Source organism: Drosophila navojoa, chromosome 3 (genome assembly GCF_054131105.1).
Source record: "Drosophila navojoa isolate 15081-1374.11 chromosome 3, UAZ_NAV_1.0, whole genome shotgun sequence".
NCBI classification, from domain to species: domain Eukaryota; kingdom Metazoa; phylum Arthropoda; class Insecta; order Diptera; family Drosophilidae; genus Drosophila; species Drosophila navojoa.
Window position 1 is genome coordinate 23,056,057 of NC_142891.1, and position 17,815 is coordinate 23,073,871.

At 32.3% G+C, this 17,815-nt stretch overlaps 1 protein-coding gene across 4 annotated transcripts in view; it reads right to left on the reverse strand.

Moving 5' to 3' along the window:
• Positions 1 to 17,815, reverse strand: part of Wdr62 (WD repeat domain 62) — a 66,025-nt gene that overhangs the window by 35,875 nt on the left and 12,335 nt on the right. For 3 of the 4 annotated variants that reach the window (XM_089258638.1, XM_089258635.1, XM_089258644.1), the window contains exon 2: positions 374 to 515. The exons of the other annotated variant lie outside the window; for it this stretch is intronic. The gene's annotated coding sequence lies outside the window, so the exon portion shown is untranslated. The remainder of the gene's footprint in view (positions 1 to 373; positions 516 to 17,815) is intronic. 4 annotated transcript variants of the gene reach the window in all.

The following is a 17,815-nucleotide window of genomic DNA, read 5'->3' on the forward strand; positions in this document are numbered from 1 at the left end:
CTGAACATGTTTGGTTGTTGTCTCGACTACAGTTTGATATTTTTACTCTCGATTGTAAACTTGGATAATATGCGATCCACAATCGTAGTTTTCTTTTATTGTCAATGACATTATACAATTTTATATGTCTGAACAATATTCCTTACAATTATAAAATGAATACAATTCTTATTTTATGTATGCCAATGCCCATTCATATATACATAAGTAATTATTTCAAGTAAGATCAGCTGTATAAGACTGCATTTAGTTCGCATTCAATGACTCTTAAACTGTAGCAAGCAGACTTCGCTTTATATGATCTTTTTTATGACTAATCAAGTGTCATGCAATATATACTGTAACTAAATTTATGTTTTATTATTTCACTCACTTTTTTTCATAGTCTGAAGTTTCCACATTTCGGAAGTTTCGCTATGTTTGGCAGTTGTCTTTCTCTACGATTTCTTTACTTTAGTTTTTTTTGGCAATTTTCAGTTGATTTGGAAGCAATTGTTGCAGGAATAGTAAAAGAACTGCAATAAAAAAAAGAAAATAATTGCAATTTATATATTAAATATGTTAAGTTTTATTGGTAAAAGCTAAAATACTGTACAACTTCATTCGTTGAATGATATTGACAGAAAATAAAAATATTGAATGTATTTGCATGCAGGAAGTTGATTCAATTTAAAGCCAAAAATGAGGAACAATACAATTCGCATTATGCAGCTGCAACAAATTTGGCAGAGCTCTGATGGCGTCTGCGACGAACGTGACGTAAAGTTAAGGATCTATAGTAAATAAATATGTATATAATATATATGTATATATATAAACTCAATTTAGTTTTCGAACAGAAGCACGTTTCAGGCGATAAAAAAAAAAAAAAAAACAAGAATACTGAAATCAACTGAACTCTGATAAGCTGATGAATTTGTCAACTGCAATTGCAATTGCAATTGCTCGTTGCTTGTTGTTTACTTAAGTAGATCACAAGCGAAGCTAAGGCTCTGTATAAAAATGAGCGATAAGAATGAACTAGTTACGAGTGCACGAACAGCAGATACCCTGGAGCTGGCTTAAAGATAAAGTTTAAATTATAAATTCTATGTATTCAGAAAGAGGGAATTTCGAACAGATAAATGCTGCTAATTAGGTATGCGTAGTACGTTGACTGTGTCTACCAACCAATATACACATTAGTCACTCGCTTCCACAGGGTATAAGGCAGTTGCAGTAGCCAGAGCAAGAGGCAACACCTATTGTTATGGGCGACAGCAAAAACAATGAGTGAATGACTGAATGAACGCAGCCAACAAAGCAGGTGAACGAAGTGGGAATAAAGAGAATAGAGCTTAGCAGGTGGACTGACTAGATGATACCCTGTGCATAAGTCAACTGCCAGGCAATTAAGCAAATATTAAAAATACATTTATATTAAATAGAAAGTAAAAATAAAAATAAAAAAAAAATAAAAATAATAATTAAATTTAATATTATAATATAATATTTTTGAAAAATTATTAAATATATTTAAATTTAAATTCAACATAACATTAACACAATATAATAATAAATTGAAAGTAAAAATATAAAAACAATAATAATAATAAAAAATAGAAATAATAATACAAAAATAAAATTTAACATTGTAATATTAATATATAAAATAATAATAATAAAATTAAATTAAATATTGTAAAATAAATATATAAAATAATAATGTATTTAAAGTGATAATATTTGGTCAAAATATTCCACTCAAGAGCACTTTTTATTTTATTTTTTATTTTAACATATTTTAATCAGTTTGCAATAAAATTTATATTTTATTTATACAATCACAAAGCCTACAGGGCATCTTAGCTAAGGTGCTGCACGAGCAACCTCAAACAAAACATCGGTAACGAACAAGAAAAATGAAAATTTGCGGCTAAAGTTTTCCAGCAGCTAGCAGCAAGTTTTCCTTTGCATAACTCAAGAGATTCCGAGGCAAAGTTGCAAAATTGAATTTGTTTCAGTAGCACTCAACGAGCTGGGAAAGTGTTTGCAACACTCGAGTGCGAGTAGATAACAAGCTAGATAACATAGTGAGACTAAATACTGGACTAACTAGGCAGTGCTTAGCGAGCAAGAGGTCATTCCATTATCTATAGCAAAGAACTGCATGACATAAATCAAAATAACCGACAATTCATAAATTAAATGAAAACAAAATTATAAACAATTATATATAATTAGATATGAGCACATTTTAATGAATGTGAGCTGAGATCTTTATGCGTAATATAACAAATTTATATACGCAATAATACAGATGTACAGCTATATATATGGGCTCGGTCGTAACTTCCCTTTAACTTATCTCTTTTTTTTTCTTTCTTTCTTTTTTTGGCAAAGTTCAAGCGACTTGTCTTAAATGCGACCTACTAAAAAAAAAGAACAGCAAACGCGACACGTCTGCTACAAAAGACTGCAGAGAATGCCAGCCAGCCCGAGACCAGACAGCACAGCAGACCGACCAAACGGACAACAAAGCTCGGCTCGAGCTTCGCAATTTGGGTCAATTGACTCACACAATGGAAAAACTTGTTCTCAAAGCGTGCTGACAATAATAACCGCAAGCTACAACAGGCCGAAAAAAAAAACCATAATTAAGGTAGTAGTAGTAGTAGTAGTAGTAGTATGGATGCTGCCCCTCTCTATCATCAAATCTCTAGCCCTTTTTTTTGCCAGTTGAAAAGTGGGCGTCACAGTCGCAGCAGTTGCCTAGGCCTATAGCCCATTTATATAATTCATAATCGTTTGGTTTAGTTGCGGCATTAATCAATTACCCATGAGCTGGCCATAAATTCCCACAAAGTGTGTGCGAACAAATTTCTGTTCTTTACTGGAATTTCTCATATGCAAAAAAAAAAGAAATAAATAAAATAAAAAGAAATAAAAATAAATCAATAAACTCGTTCTTTGCGGGGTGTCCGAAATAATTGTGCCATATGTGGCAGCTTTTTTCATGTTTTTCATGGGGCTCATAACAATATGTTCGATTTTTCTGAACAGACGGCGTGAGTCGAGGCTCGACGCTCGTTGCAATAGTTCTAGCAAAATAACTAAACACTGCCAAACATAGGATATATTATTGGGGATGGAAATCTCATTTAAATATATCAAATTTCATATGATGATTATAATTTTACACAAATCGTAATTTCTGATATTTAGTTCGTAATTTATATAATTTTTATTTATTCATTTATTTATTATTATTATTTTACTATTATTATTTTCGTATTATTTTTTTTATTATTTTATTAATTATTATTATTTTATTTAGTATTTATTGTTATTATTTTATTTAGTATTTATTATTATTAATTTATTTATTATTATTATTTTATTTTTTATTATTATTTTATTTTATTATTATTATTTTATTTTTATTATTATTTTATTTTTTATAATTATTTTCTTCATTTAATTAATTTTTTAAATTTTAGCATTATTTTATTAATTTTTTTTTTTTTTTCTAATAAACTTTATATTTATCTTTTTGATAATATATTGTTTTGTATTTAAAGATGTTTTATCTTTATGTTAAAAATCAATATAAATGAAACAAAAATTATATTTCGTATTAGCAAAATTATTTAACATATTTAATTATTTCATCATGTACCTTTACATATTTATACATTTTTTTTCCTAATAAACGAAGATAATTATTAACTGTTCACACAAATAATTCGTATTCTGAGCATTAAAATATTTATAAGGTTAAGTAAATAGCTGCAATATTGTATAAACTATATGCCAGACACATTTATCGATTTAGTATTTGAGAAACAGACTGCGCTATATAATTCCGCTTTAAGCCCTCTGCTTGACAGTTTTAAAATCAAACTGAAATCAAATGGTGAAGAAAATAAATCTCTAATCTTTTTTTATACCCATTTTCTGTTGCTATCCTTCGAAATTCCGTCAGATTGCAATTATTACAATTTAATTAGCAACCATTTAGCTTTACCTTAAAAGGTAAAGTAAATCTAAATCAAAATGATGTCAAGCGTATATCCAATCCAACACACCCATGATTTTTCAAGAACTAGAAATGATGGCAAATGCTTGGCAAAAATTGCAATTTCATTTGCCAAAAATGTCAATTTAAATGAGAGCTACGAAAATCATGGATAATTTAACCAATTTAGGAAAAAGACAAAGAGTGACAGAGACGGAGATAGATAATAGAGATAGTAGCGAGAGCGAGACAGAGTCGGCAGCAGCCACAGTTTCTGAGTCAACGTTTATTAAAAACTTTTCTTGGACAGAAAAGGCCTTTGACTCTTTGGGGAACTTTAACCGAATGCGTATCGAGTTCAATGAATTTTTGTGTCAATAATTTGTCATTTTTGACTTTATTAAAAGTGAACAAAAAATATGTAAAAATCAATGAACTCGAACAGAAAATATTTGCAAAGTGTAATGAAGTGGAAAGTTTGCTTGGCCCAATAGGAAGTCAAATGCAAATACTTACGCTAAAATCTCAATTCAATGAATGGTTTAACAGAATAATATATTTTTAATAACTCTATGTATGCATATATTTAATGTATAAAATAGAAATTCAATTCATTTCCGTATATTGAACGGGTTTCTATATTTATTTATATTTATATTTATTTATATTTTTTTATGTTTATATATATCTCTAGAAATATTTCCGTATTTTTTCTCAGTTTAATGACCTTAGCTTACAAAAGAATTAATCATAAAGTCGGGCTAAAAACAGTTGCTCAGCTGATTCATTTAGTATATATTTAGAGTATATATAAATACTTAAGATTTTTTAAAATGATAATATTTATTTATATAATATATATATTTTTGTTTATTATATTTAAGATATGCAAGATTGATTAATGAACAAAGAATTGAACATAAATGTCTAATACTCCATATTTCTTTATTCTCAGCATAGCTTGTTTCAAATTCTAGACACGAGGATTATAGAGCTGTCAATAGATAGTAATAGAGCCAGCTATTTTCTATGCATAACTTAGACAGTCGGACTAACAATATAAAGCTACAGAAAATTGAGGATAGAATAATCGCAATACTCTAAAAACATATCTTTCATATGTACAAAATACCTGCACTCTACATTTAATTTAGTTAATGCAATTGGAGGCAAACGGAAATATTTCTTATTCGCATTCAACATTTGATTGCTGTTCACGCAATATGTAAATATAATATATTCATATATAATAATATTTTAATAATAGAAACCATGCTAAAAGCGACATCCCATCAGTGACTCTTATCGATTGACATCCATCTTAATAAAAGACCGAAATTGAAATTTTTCAATTTGTTGCTTAGTGTTAGTGTTGAACAACGCCCCCCATAAACGGCAGCAGCAGGAGCCGTGAGGGCAGATAAATTCAAGTGCCTCGACGTGGCAAGATGAAATCAAAAAGTGCCTCGAAATGCAAGAAAGATATTTGCCATGGGACAGAGTGGAGGCAGAGGAGTATGGGCTGGGCACGGCAATTCATTCCAGTTTCACGTTGCACGAATTTGGCGCCTGAAGTGTTAATAAAATGATACAGTTAAGTTGCAGCAACACCATCGACTAGCGGTCGGCGGCGGCATTACACATCGCACACTTGTGGCAATAGCACATTTTGCAAATTCAATGTGAAATGAATTGCAACCAAATGTGTCTGCTGCGCTGCGGCGCTGCTGATGTTGGGTAAGGTGATTGCATTTCTTTTCAATGATTGCCAATAGGCTCCAGGCAGCATCCAGCAACAACACACATCATACATCTGTATATGCATGCGTGTGTGTGTGTTGCAGTCAGACAGTCGGCCAGCTAACGTTGAGAGAGTAACGTGAGTCGAGATAAAGGCACCAAGACACAAAACAAAAACTTTGCAATGGAATGCATAATATGTTTGCCATATGCAAATAGCTGCAATACACTGAGAGAAACAGCTGTCAGTTAATTATGCAATAACAATAACTAGACATCATTTTGTAAGAAAATACGATGGCAAGATATCGAAAAGAGAGGTGAGCAGGAGAAGGGGGAGAGAAAAGACGCGTAACATATGTGAGAGAGCACAGAGCGGATAAATAAAGAGTAGAAGAGAGTAAAGAGGCAATAATAGGAGAGAAGACTAGAAAATAAGAGAACTGAAAGAGAAAAGTAAATAAATGAAATGAGAAGAGAAGCAAATATAATAAAATAGAAGACATTAAAACCGGAGGAGCCAATATAACAAGAGAATAGATGATGAGAGGATATATGAGATACAAAGAGCTATGACGAAAAGAAATAGAAAGAGTACATACGAGGATTAAAAGGAAGAAATGCTGGAAGACTAAAAGAAATGTCAACTAAATGAGAGAAGATGATTAAGAAAGTAAATTGACAAGAGGCAATGGGAATAGAATAAAGAAAGGCAAGACAAAAAAAAAGAAATTGCAGAGAGTACAGAATAGGCCTACGATCGACTTTTATAGTTCATTTATCTTACAAATTTATTTTCATTAAAATTATTCGTAGTACATATATGTTATGAACCCAAGTTTTAAATTTAAAGCCTTGATCCACTAAAGAAAAAAAAAACTTAAAACAAGCCACTTATCTCTTACGCAACGCCATCAAGACGCTAATTTTACGAATGTTGTCGCCCACTTTTCAAGCATTTCACACATCGTCAACAACATTTCAATTTGTTTTTTAAAACCCAGCTACATTTTTACCATCTGTCGATCATTAAATGATTTTTGATGATCATTTTTATCTGCAGCCGTTTAAGAGATTGGCTTAAGGCTAAATGAATAATAGATTATATGTTATAGAAGATCTGAAATGATGCCCGTATGCCCAGTTGATTTCGCTCAGTGTCAGCTAAAGGTGTCGAAACACCGCCACATGCTGTAAAAACGAGCCACAGCTTACTGCGGCAACAAAGGAAAACAAAAGTTAAAATACAATTTGGTAGGGAAATGTGGATAAAAAACACATAAGCCGAAAACAGTAGCATGACGGTAGAAAAGTAAAATACATCCGCAGACAATGAGAGTACAGAAAATGTACCCACATACAGACGATGATGTTTGGAAAAAATGCTTAAGGAAGTCTTTTGCAAAAAACGAAGCTATAATTGCAGTGGAATTCCTCTCGAGACTCCTCCATATTGCCCAAGAGTGAGAGATATAGCAGGGCCTATTAAAAGATATAAATGATAAATAGCATTAACAGCTATTATTTCTGCGGTTTTTATACGTTTCATTAGCATTGCCACTATGCAGGGTTCAATGCCCGCCTCGAAGACTAGACCGCAGACAAAAGCCACGGACGGCTTCAGACCCAACTCGACTCAACTCACACGTCTCTAGAGCAAAAATTTGACGCACAATTTTGTGCACGTAGACGCAGCAAAAACAAAAGCTCAAGAGAAATGGCGAAAAATATGAAAAAAGAAGAAGTAAAAGAAAAATATAATAAAATAAAGAAACTGCGCAAGTTTTATAATAGAAAATGTTAAACAAAAGAAGAAAAACAAGCTAGAACTTTAGAGACGACTCGTACTGACTGAACAATACTCTGATAACATTCTAATCATAATTTTGATATGATCTAGCTGACAAAACTCGAGCTTATGATATGATTATCTAGATATTATTCCAAGAATGTGAATCAGATTACTTTCTGACTATATATAGTTATGCCAACTAGACAATTTGTCATAGAGAGATTGCTTGAGAGAAGAGAATAGAGAATAGTGAGGAACTAAAAATAAATGACATCAAATATTTAATATTAAACGAAAATTAGATATTCAATATATTCAAAATGATATTATTATAGATCCAATAATACATTATGTTTAACATTTTATATATATATTTTTACAGAAAGATATATTCACTATATTCTGTCCCTAGTCTGTCTGCCTATACATAATTCTCGACTTTAACTTCTCTATCCATGCCCAGTAAACCATTTATTCTAATGTTGTATAGCTTATTTTCCCACTATACCCTACAGGGTATACCTTATACTCTATTCTGTCCACCCATTACACAGCTCTCAACTTTAAGACTCTAGCCTCACCTCATAAACAATCCATTCAACTCAGTTGCTGCAGCATTTACAATAGACACGACGAAAACCTTTGCTACAGAGAATGACGTCACTTCATCGCCCCAGTTGCTTATCTGAGTTTGCAAATTGTACTTTTTTATATGGTATTAACTCATTCGCCATTTATTATTGGGCTTCGGTTATCAAGGCGTCAGCGATAGCACTCGCCGAATACATTTGTCAAACAGCAAAGAAAACAAAATATCATAAAAAGAATACGAGAGCTGAAAGCGCCACCGGATTGCAAATACGGCGTGTGTCATAGCCCGATGAAGCCAGAAAATCGTTTTATTGGCTCTTATAATATAGGCCGATGACGACCTTGGCCATTATCAGTTGTGTGTTCAGCTAATATGTTGATTTTAGAGATGACTGCATAAGCGACTAAGGAGTGGAAGCAGTTGATAGAAGAAAAAAAAAAAAACAATATAAATTTATTAGTAAATATATATTGAATATTATATATTTATGTTCAATTAACTGTAAAACCAATCTAAGAAATTGAATAACCGCCTCAGGTTTCTTTATTATTAAACCACATTTGATAGATTACAGCTTAATATTGTTAGGGAAGTCCCGGATAACATCTGCTGCTCTATATATACATATGATCATATTTTATTTTCCAAAAACTGATAACGTTTTATTAGGGCAGTAGTAACTTGATAAGAATCAAATTGGTTTCATTTAATATACATTTTCTGGGCTTAATGATGCAAATTAGATTTACAATAATTTTTATAATTAAATTATATATGTTGAATAATATCTATGATTTTATTTAGAAAAAATTCAACTTTATTTCATTATTGCTATAAATTACAAAAATAATAAATAATATACAAAAGACAAATAAATGTTAAAAGTTGCATTGCTATTGAAATTGTCCATGAATTTTTCGTTTTCTTACGGAAATAATGCAAAGCAACAATACATAAACAAAAATATAAAAAAAAATAAGCATTTTTGGGTGTGTTTCATTGTAATGCAACAAAGAGTTTGTTATTACTTGAGCAAATATTTAGCTATCCTTCAACTTCTGTTTCATTTTTTTTTTTTTTTTTTTGTGTTCCCCTTAATTTTTGCCAACAAACGAGCATAGTCCACATAATGATGTGTGTCTATGGAGCAAGTTAAACAGTCTTAAGCTGTTCACTCTTAATTACAATTGAAATCCACTGACAAAGCCCAACGGACTGTGAACAATGAGTGCCCGCCCGCCCGTCCGGCTGTTGTAGTAACAAATGTAATTCATATTCAGTTGCCGGCAGGCAACATGCTAACACATCTCAACGTTCTCAAACGTTTCTGGTTTATAGACTGTCTGTCGCACGTCAATGACAGCTACTGATTGGGCTAGCCCACATGGCACTACGGCTCAGCTTAACTGACGAACTGGGAACTGCCGACTGCCGACTGCCGACTGGCAACTGGCATCTGGGAGCTGTTACGCTTATAGGCCATATCAAATAACCTTCAAGTGAATAAATAAACGGTTAGACAACTAGTTAGTGCTCATTAGAAACACACAGCTTATGGCAAATATACATATAGACACATGCAAATATATATATACATACGTATGTACATACATACTTAGTTTAAATTACACAAAATGCATTATACCCACTTTCAGTTTGATATAGGGTATACATGAATGCTAAACAAAATACTTGCGGCGTACTGAAGCGGGCAGAACCCACATGACTTCCTACCCCTCTCAGCCGCCGTCTCCTCCTCTCCTCCTCCGCTCTTCGACCAGCACCTCTTGGGCTTAAACTTTTGCCACAAAGCTGTTGTACCGAAGCGGAAACTGTTGGCCATATGGGCTGCTCAGCTGGCTGAGTTGAACAGCAGCCAACTTGTTACTATTTGTATACCCTGTATTTTGTTTGTTGACTTGTAAATTTTATATATTTTAAAAGCACTTGTTAGGCAAAGAGTGAAAAAGTATTTTTATTTAAAATGTTTTTTCATATATTTAATCTATACATCATAAACATTGAATATTATATAAATATTATTTGCTATTATATTATTATTTTATTTTTCTATATATTCACATTTATTATTTTCATGATGAAATCTCACAAGGAGTATTTGTTAGCTCATCATTCTCAGCTAAAGCACTTTTTGTTGTTCTGCCCAACATGACAAATCCACACAATTCTGATCTAATTACCAACACCTACTTCATGTTTGCTGCTAAATAAGACAAAGACTCTTTCCTAGATTTTTAAAAAATATCAACTCATTTAATTAGTCAGGCGATAAGACTTTTTATTTCTTTATTTCAAATGCAGCTATAATTATATAAGAATATAAATGGAAATACATAAATGTATAATTAAAAGAAGAATATACTTATTTAATCTGACAACTCATTCTGCTATACTCAATAGTCTGGCAAATAATTTAAAAGTAAGTAAGTCGAAAATACTTATTATTTATTAAATAATTTATATTTATTATTTATATTTATTAATGTATTATGTATTATGTATTATTTATTATTTCTTATGTCTTATGTTCTTCTTTATTATTTCTTATTCTTATTTATATTTAATTATTTCTTATTTAATCTTTCATTATTTCTTTTTATTATTTCTTTTATTCTTTCTTCTTTATTATTTCTTATTTCTTCTTTCTTCTTTATTCTTTCTTTTTTTTCTTTTTCTTTTTTTTTTTCTTATTCTTCTTTTTCTTCTTCTTTCTGCATTCTTCTTTCTTCTTTCTTCTTTCTTCCTTCTTTCTTCTTTCTTCTTCTTCCTTTATTATTTCTCTTCTTTCTTCTTTCTTCTTTCTTTTTCTTCTTTCTTCTTATCTTCTTTCTTTCCTTTCTTCTTTCTTCCTTTCTTCTTTCTTCTTTCTTCTGTCTTCTTTCTTCTTCTGTCTTCCTTATTCTTTCTTCTTTCTTCTTTCTTCTTTTCTTCTTCTTTCTTCTTTCTTCCTCTTCTTTCTTCTTCTTATTCCCCCCCCCTTCCTTTACCTGTCCCCTCTTTTTTCTTCCTCTTCCTTTACCGCCTCAAACCCGACACCTCTATTCAATTTCAACAGCGAAACACCTCAGCCTAAGCCACTTGACCCCCTTTGAGGGTCGTCAGTTAGCGATCAATGAACGACTGCCGCTTGACGGTTGCCTTCAATCTCTCGAAACTGTTGATGGATTGTTTGTCTCCGGCTTTAATGGCAGCTGCGTGTGGGCTGCTTAAACACAGAGAGAAAAAAAAAAAAAAACAAAAAAAATCCATTTAAATGCGTTCACAAATAATAATTAAGTTCGCTTCAAAGCTTCACTGATCATTGGTGGCTCAAAAAAAATGTAGAAAAACATAAAGTTTAAGTGGCTATTGCGAGAGATTTGAACCGTGTCTAAGTGAAGGTCAGCGGCGTTTGCATTTCATGGTTTTTGGGTCACGGCAGATACGCAATTCTGAATACTTGTTTATTCCATCCAGGCAGCCTTCAGAAAAATCAATTTGTGATTTTTTTATGTCAAACTTGATTGAAAGAAGTTTTTACTAGTAAGAAACAACAATAAGAAACGAAACTGTATTAATTGCTCTTTCCAGTAATTTGCTCACTGATTCTTTTTAGCTCTAATGATTTATATTCAAATGGATACCTTATGAGTGTATGTAGTACTCATTGTTTCTTAGTTTATTTGCTCTTGTTTCTTTCTGAGATTGGAATAAATTACTTTCAAGAATCTTGACTTTTTTCCATATTAAAGTCAACTTCGCATTTCAGCATAAATATAAAGTAAGAATGCCCCAATTTCACAAAATTTCGCATAATTTAATAAAAGCAAAGAGTTTTACAAAATTGTGCAATTGTCAGTAGCCAAAAAAAAAAAGACAGCAAAGAAACGAAGAGATTTCTTTTCGGGGCTTAACCTCGTTTCTAGTCATGTGCACATGCTAAGCGCTTGACACTAGAGCTTAGAGCTTCATATTCAACATTCTTAATAAAGAGAAAACCCACAAAAACAAAAACAAATAATACATAAATCGCGCTCTGTCAATTTGCACGTAGAATTTAACACAACAAAAACCACAACAACAAAAATGTCAAACATAGCAAAAACAGTTAAAAAGACAAAAACTAAAAACTAAAACCCCAAAACCAAAAAAAAGCAGTGCCAGTTGGCTGCTTCTTTTTGCAGAATATTTTTGATGATTCGATGGGCAAAAAAAAAAAAATGAAAAAGAAAGAAATACGGTAAATGAAGAAAGTCGAGTCCAGGAAACGGGTATAAAGAACAGCCAACAGAATTCGTTTGAGAGAATTGAGTCATTAACTTAACCGAAACGTTGCTCAATCAAAGCAACAAACGAAGCACCAAGCAGTTGACTGAAAGCTGAGCATAGCAAGCCGCAATATACACTATTTATAAATGAGAATTATAAGAGAATATTTAAGAATAATAAATGCTATCTTCTTCTATTAAAAAACAAAACAATTATACCCTGATTAACCAATTGAAATGGGATATAAAAATTATTGATTTACTATCGTTAATTAGCTGTTATCAATGGATTATTCAGAAATCATGATAGTTCATAGCAAACAAACCAACAATATGTGTCTGTATCAGAGGTACAGAGTATCAGCTGTTCATGCATACTCTTCTAAGCTAGCTTCTAAGGGTTGACTCTCCTCTCTCCTCGATTCTGTCTGTTTTATCAATACAATATCTGCAGTAAATTGTAAGCAATAAAAATTATGCAGTTGACAAACTGGCTAGCCAACAGAATGCATTAGAAGCACGACAAAAAACTTGGCCACAGTGGCTACAAAACATTCTGATATACCCAGCAAAAAAAGTTGAAAAAGTCAGCTAAAAAGTTGAGTCTGATTGAACAGATGAGAAAAAACTAGTAAACATATGCTCATAAATATATAAAGAAATATATAAGTAAAGACTATCGCTCCCACATATATTATTTAAGCTGATTATTTAGGTAGTTTGGTAACTTAGAGCATATCAACTGCAACTGCAACTGCCATGCAATGTCGGTTATGAAAAGTATATGTATGGTAACAGAGTCATGTTTAATCGATGATGGAGTAGGTGAGGGCAAAATCCTCTAAAGCAATGAAAACAAAATTCACTAAGCTCTCTCCTATCCTCTATGGCTATTTCTAAAACCTCTATAGCTATTTTTGATTATAATCACTGAGATCGACTCGCCCATTTAAGGAGCCAGACATTCGTAGCTATGTGTGTGTGTGTGTGTGTAACGCGCAGTTGCGGTCAACAGCGGAAAGGAGTGTCAAATGACAAATGTAAATAACTCAAGCTCACACAGTCAAAAGCCTTATGCATCCGGCGTCGAGCATAAAAACTATTTGACCAGACCATGGCGAATAGAGAATATTGCCGGTCTAACATTAAATGGGCGCGGCCACGCACTCTGCACTGCGCTGTAGCCAAAAAGAGGGAGCGGCATTTTTCCCCAAATGTCTGCTCTGGGATATGCTCCAAATAACAACCACCCGCCACATTTTATGAGTTTGTATTTATGAAGTTGCATGTCCGCTTGGCAAGACTCCGACTGCGACTGTCACTGCGATTGTGTGACTGTGACTGTGACTGTGACTGTAACTATAGCTATAACTGCGACTATCCATCACCAAAGCAACCCTTCGAAACACTGTGCAGTCAAAGAGCAAATCGCTTGAAAGAAGTAAATAACAATTAGAAACTATATCCATTCAGAAAGTACTAGAAGTTTCCCTGAATTCAGGGTATCTCTTAGTTGGTAATTCCCAGTTTAGATTATTATCTTAATTACATAGACAAGGCATGAAAGTAACACATTAACTTCACAAAAACCATTTATAAATCAGTTTTTGTTTTTGCGACAATCTAGAGTTTGTTATCTGTATTTAGGTAATATTTGCGATTAGATGAGATACATTTAAAGGTCTTAATTTTTTCCAAACGGTAATTAATTTTAAAAATATTGAATTTTTTCTTGATGGTAAGAATATCTATAGAATACATATTGAAAAATACTATTAACCTTACTATAATTACAACGGCAACCCACAATAAAATTAATTGAGAAATATTGCCGTCATGTGTAATAGCTATTCTACAAGTAAAGCTCAAATTTAATTTCACACTCGATTAGCACGCTGACAATTGGATAATTCCATTCGATCTTAATAGTCTAGAACCGGTAGCAATAAATACAAAACATAGCCGCAGAAATGTTGTGTATATTACCGTCGTTTCTTACAAATAGTACCTCCAAGGTTTTGAAGATCAATTATAATTTATCAATTATGTATGTAGCAGTAACGCTTACCTGAAAATATAAAAAGAAATATACATTGAAAATGTGCAACATTTATACTCATTGTTTAGTTAACAAAAAAGAATAATAATATTATACTTTTAATATTTATACATATATGATTTAAAGATCTTTATCGAATAAGTCTCTCCTATGGCCCTCTCTCAGCTCAGCGGCCAGCTCTATTGTGAGTCAATTCGTTTATTCTCTCTTCATTTGCATATTCAGTCTGTGCAAATATAAATTAACCTAATTTTCGCTTTGCCATTCACACGATTAGCAGTCATTGTTATACATTTATATTTCATTAGCTTATCTGTTTCAGCAAATTAATGGAAATACAAACAACGCCGCAAATGACGTTGCAATACTCTGGTAATTGTGGAAAGTCAGCATAGAGTGAAGTGCTTCGGGAGGTAGACGAAAAAGAGGTAGAGAACGATGTTACATACATAATATATGAGAAGATATCTGAATTTGTAATATTTGATATTTATATTTGCAATAAAATAGCTGTTCAAAATTAAAATTTTAGTGATATCGATCTTATACTTTTCGAGATCGTTGAACCCTTTATATAAGCATTGAATAGTTAATGAACTTTCTTCTGCGAAATACATAAGATATTCTTTTATTTCGCAAGGAATATTATTTAACTTGAATTTGAATTTAACGTATAGCTTTTCTCTTACAAAACCAAATATACTCCAATGAATTGGGGCAAATAGGGTATTATAAAATCATGGGGAAGTGTACTTTGGATTTTTTGTTTTGGCCTCCCCAAATGAATCATGCGCTTAATGAGTCGGACGATAAACATATAAGTACATGCGAAAAAATGACTGCTGCAGTAACGGGTTTACGACTAACAAATTTACATATACAATACGTATTGTATTCGCCATATACATATATAAATATTATTTATGTATATGAATTGATCTTCCAAAAGATTATTTGAACGGCAGACTGTCATAATCAAAATTGCTTTCATCTGGAAGCTGCATTCATAATTCTTTTCTTTCTTTTTCGCTCGATGTCAGTCAGCACAAAGAAATAAAACCTGTTTACCTTTCGGATATGTTTTAACGCCATAGCATATGCGAAATTGACCTTCCTCGGCGCCAAATTGAGCAACGTGTATTATTTCATTTTTCATTATGCCTCCGGGCTGACTTTCTATAGTGATTTTGCATTTTATGGCTAGAAAGTAAGGCTGCTCATAATCCTATCGCTTAGCCAGCTCCGTAGTCATACGAATGTACAATTTGCGACTGTCTGACAATTTCTGTCCGCTTATAGTAACAACAAACCGCTAAAATGCATTATTAGGCACTTTGCAATGACGACCTTGCGTTCATATTAGTTAAGATATTAGCCAGTTTTTTCGCTGTCAACACACTCAATGATGAATTCTCTCTTTTAATCAGGCATTACAAGCGGGAATCACAAATAGTTTACTAACTATTTAACTAGCGAGTATTATCCGACTTAGCTCGGGGTTATTTTATATAATACGTAGAGCCTTCAACACAAACGAACGAACGAACTTAACTAACAACACAATACTCTGTTCGCAGTATTAAGTGTGATTGATTAAGATATTAAATATTGTATTTTCATATATTTATTTATTTTATTTTATGATTTCCGTGATTTCTTAGATATACGTGCTCGATTACTAAATCCCCTAAACCCTACATGGAACTTATATATTAATAATAATTCTTCGCGTCTTTCTGCTCACATAAAAAACACACACACAGACTCATGGGCTTCAAAAATTCTATAAAGTATATATAACTCCACAAAGATAGAGTTAAAGTTGCTGCATGACAGAGGCTGAATGCTACGACACTCCATGGAAGGTGCATTAATAAAATTTGTCGAAATATCAATAATCGTTTGCTCATTCAGAAAAAAAGGATATCCTTATGAATGCCTCTGAAACTATGGGCCAACTCTTCTAGTGAATGTGACAAAAACAAAACTTTAACTTTTAATTAAGGCAGCTGCATGACAAAAGCTCAATGCTACAAAACTCTATGTAAGGTACATTGAATATTATAATTCATTGCTTATGAAATAGAAAACTTATTCATGATTCACAGAAATATAAATGCTCTTAGTTTTGATCTTCCAGCGAATCTATGGCAGAAGTTAAATGCTCTGAGGCTGCATGACAGAAGCTGAATGATATGACACTGGATGGATGGTACATTTGTGAAACTCGTAGAAATATTGATTGATATTGATTTGCTCACAAATAAAAGGCAGATCCTTAAGAGTGATTAAGCGACTGGGCTCAACTCTTCTAATTAATGTTACAAAACCAAAACTTTAAACTTGAATTAAGGCAGCTGCATGACAAAAGCTAAATGCTACAAGACTCGATTTAAGGTACATCAATGCCAAAGACTGCATATTATAAAGCTTGTAAGGCCTGACATAATTTACATGAAGTACATATTTTAAATGATTCAATTTATTTCAATAACTATTTATTGATTTCGATAACTATTTACCGGGTTCGAAGACTATTTATCGATATCTATGAAACCTATGGAAACATTGATCATATTTACCTTAAACTTGAGCTGCATGACAAAAGCTGAATGCTATAAGACTCACTGGACACTCACTGGTGCTTAATAAATCTTGTGGAAATATTGATCATAATCTGCTCGTTCAGGAAAAAAGCATAACAGGCAGCTTATGGAAAATTTATCCTTATTGCTCACAAAATAGAAAACATAATCTTATGTTTCACCGAATTATAAATGCTCTTAATTTAGGTGTTCTAGCAAATTTATAACAAAAGCCAAACGCGATGAGACTGCATGACAGAAGCTGAATGATATGACACTCGATGGTTGGTACATTTATGAAACTTGTACAAATATTGATTGATATTAAATTGCTTACAAATAAAAGGCATAGCCTCAAGAGTGATTAAGAAACTGGGCTCAACTCTTCTAGTGAAAACAAAAATACAACTTGAACTTTAGTTAGAGCAGCTGCATGACAAAAGCTGAATGCTACAAGACTCTGTGTAAGGTACATTAATGCCATTGATTGAACAACGCGAAGCTTGTGGAAAAATGTATCCTCATTGCTTACGAAATAGAAAACATAATCATATGTTTCACAGAAATATAAATGCTCTTAATTTAGGTGTTCTAGCAAATTTATAGCAAAAGTAAAATGCGATGGGATTGCATGACAGAAGCTGAATGATATGACACTCTACGGATGGTATATTTATTAAACTTTCAGATCGTTATTATAACATTGAAAATACATGCATCAAGTGTCCCAAGTGTCTAGTCTTTTACAAATTTAAGGATGAGGGGGTGGATATAGGAGTGGA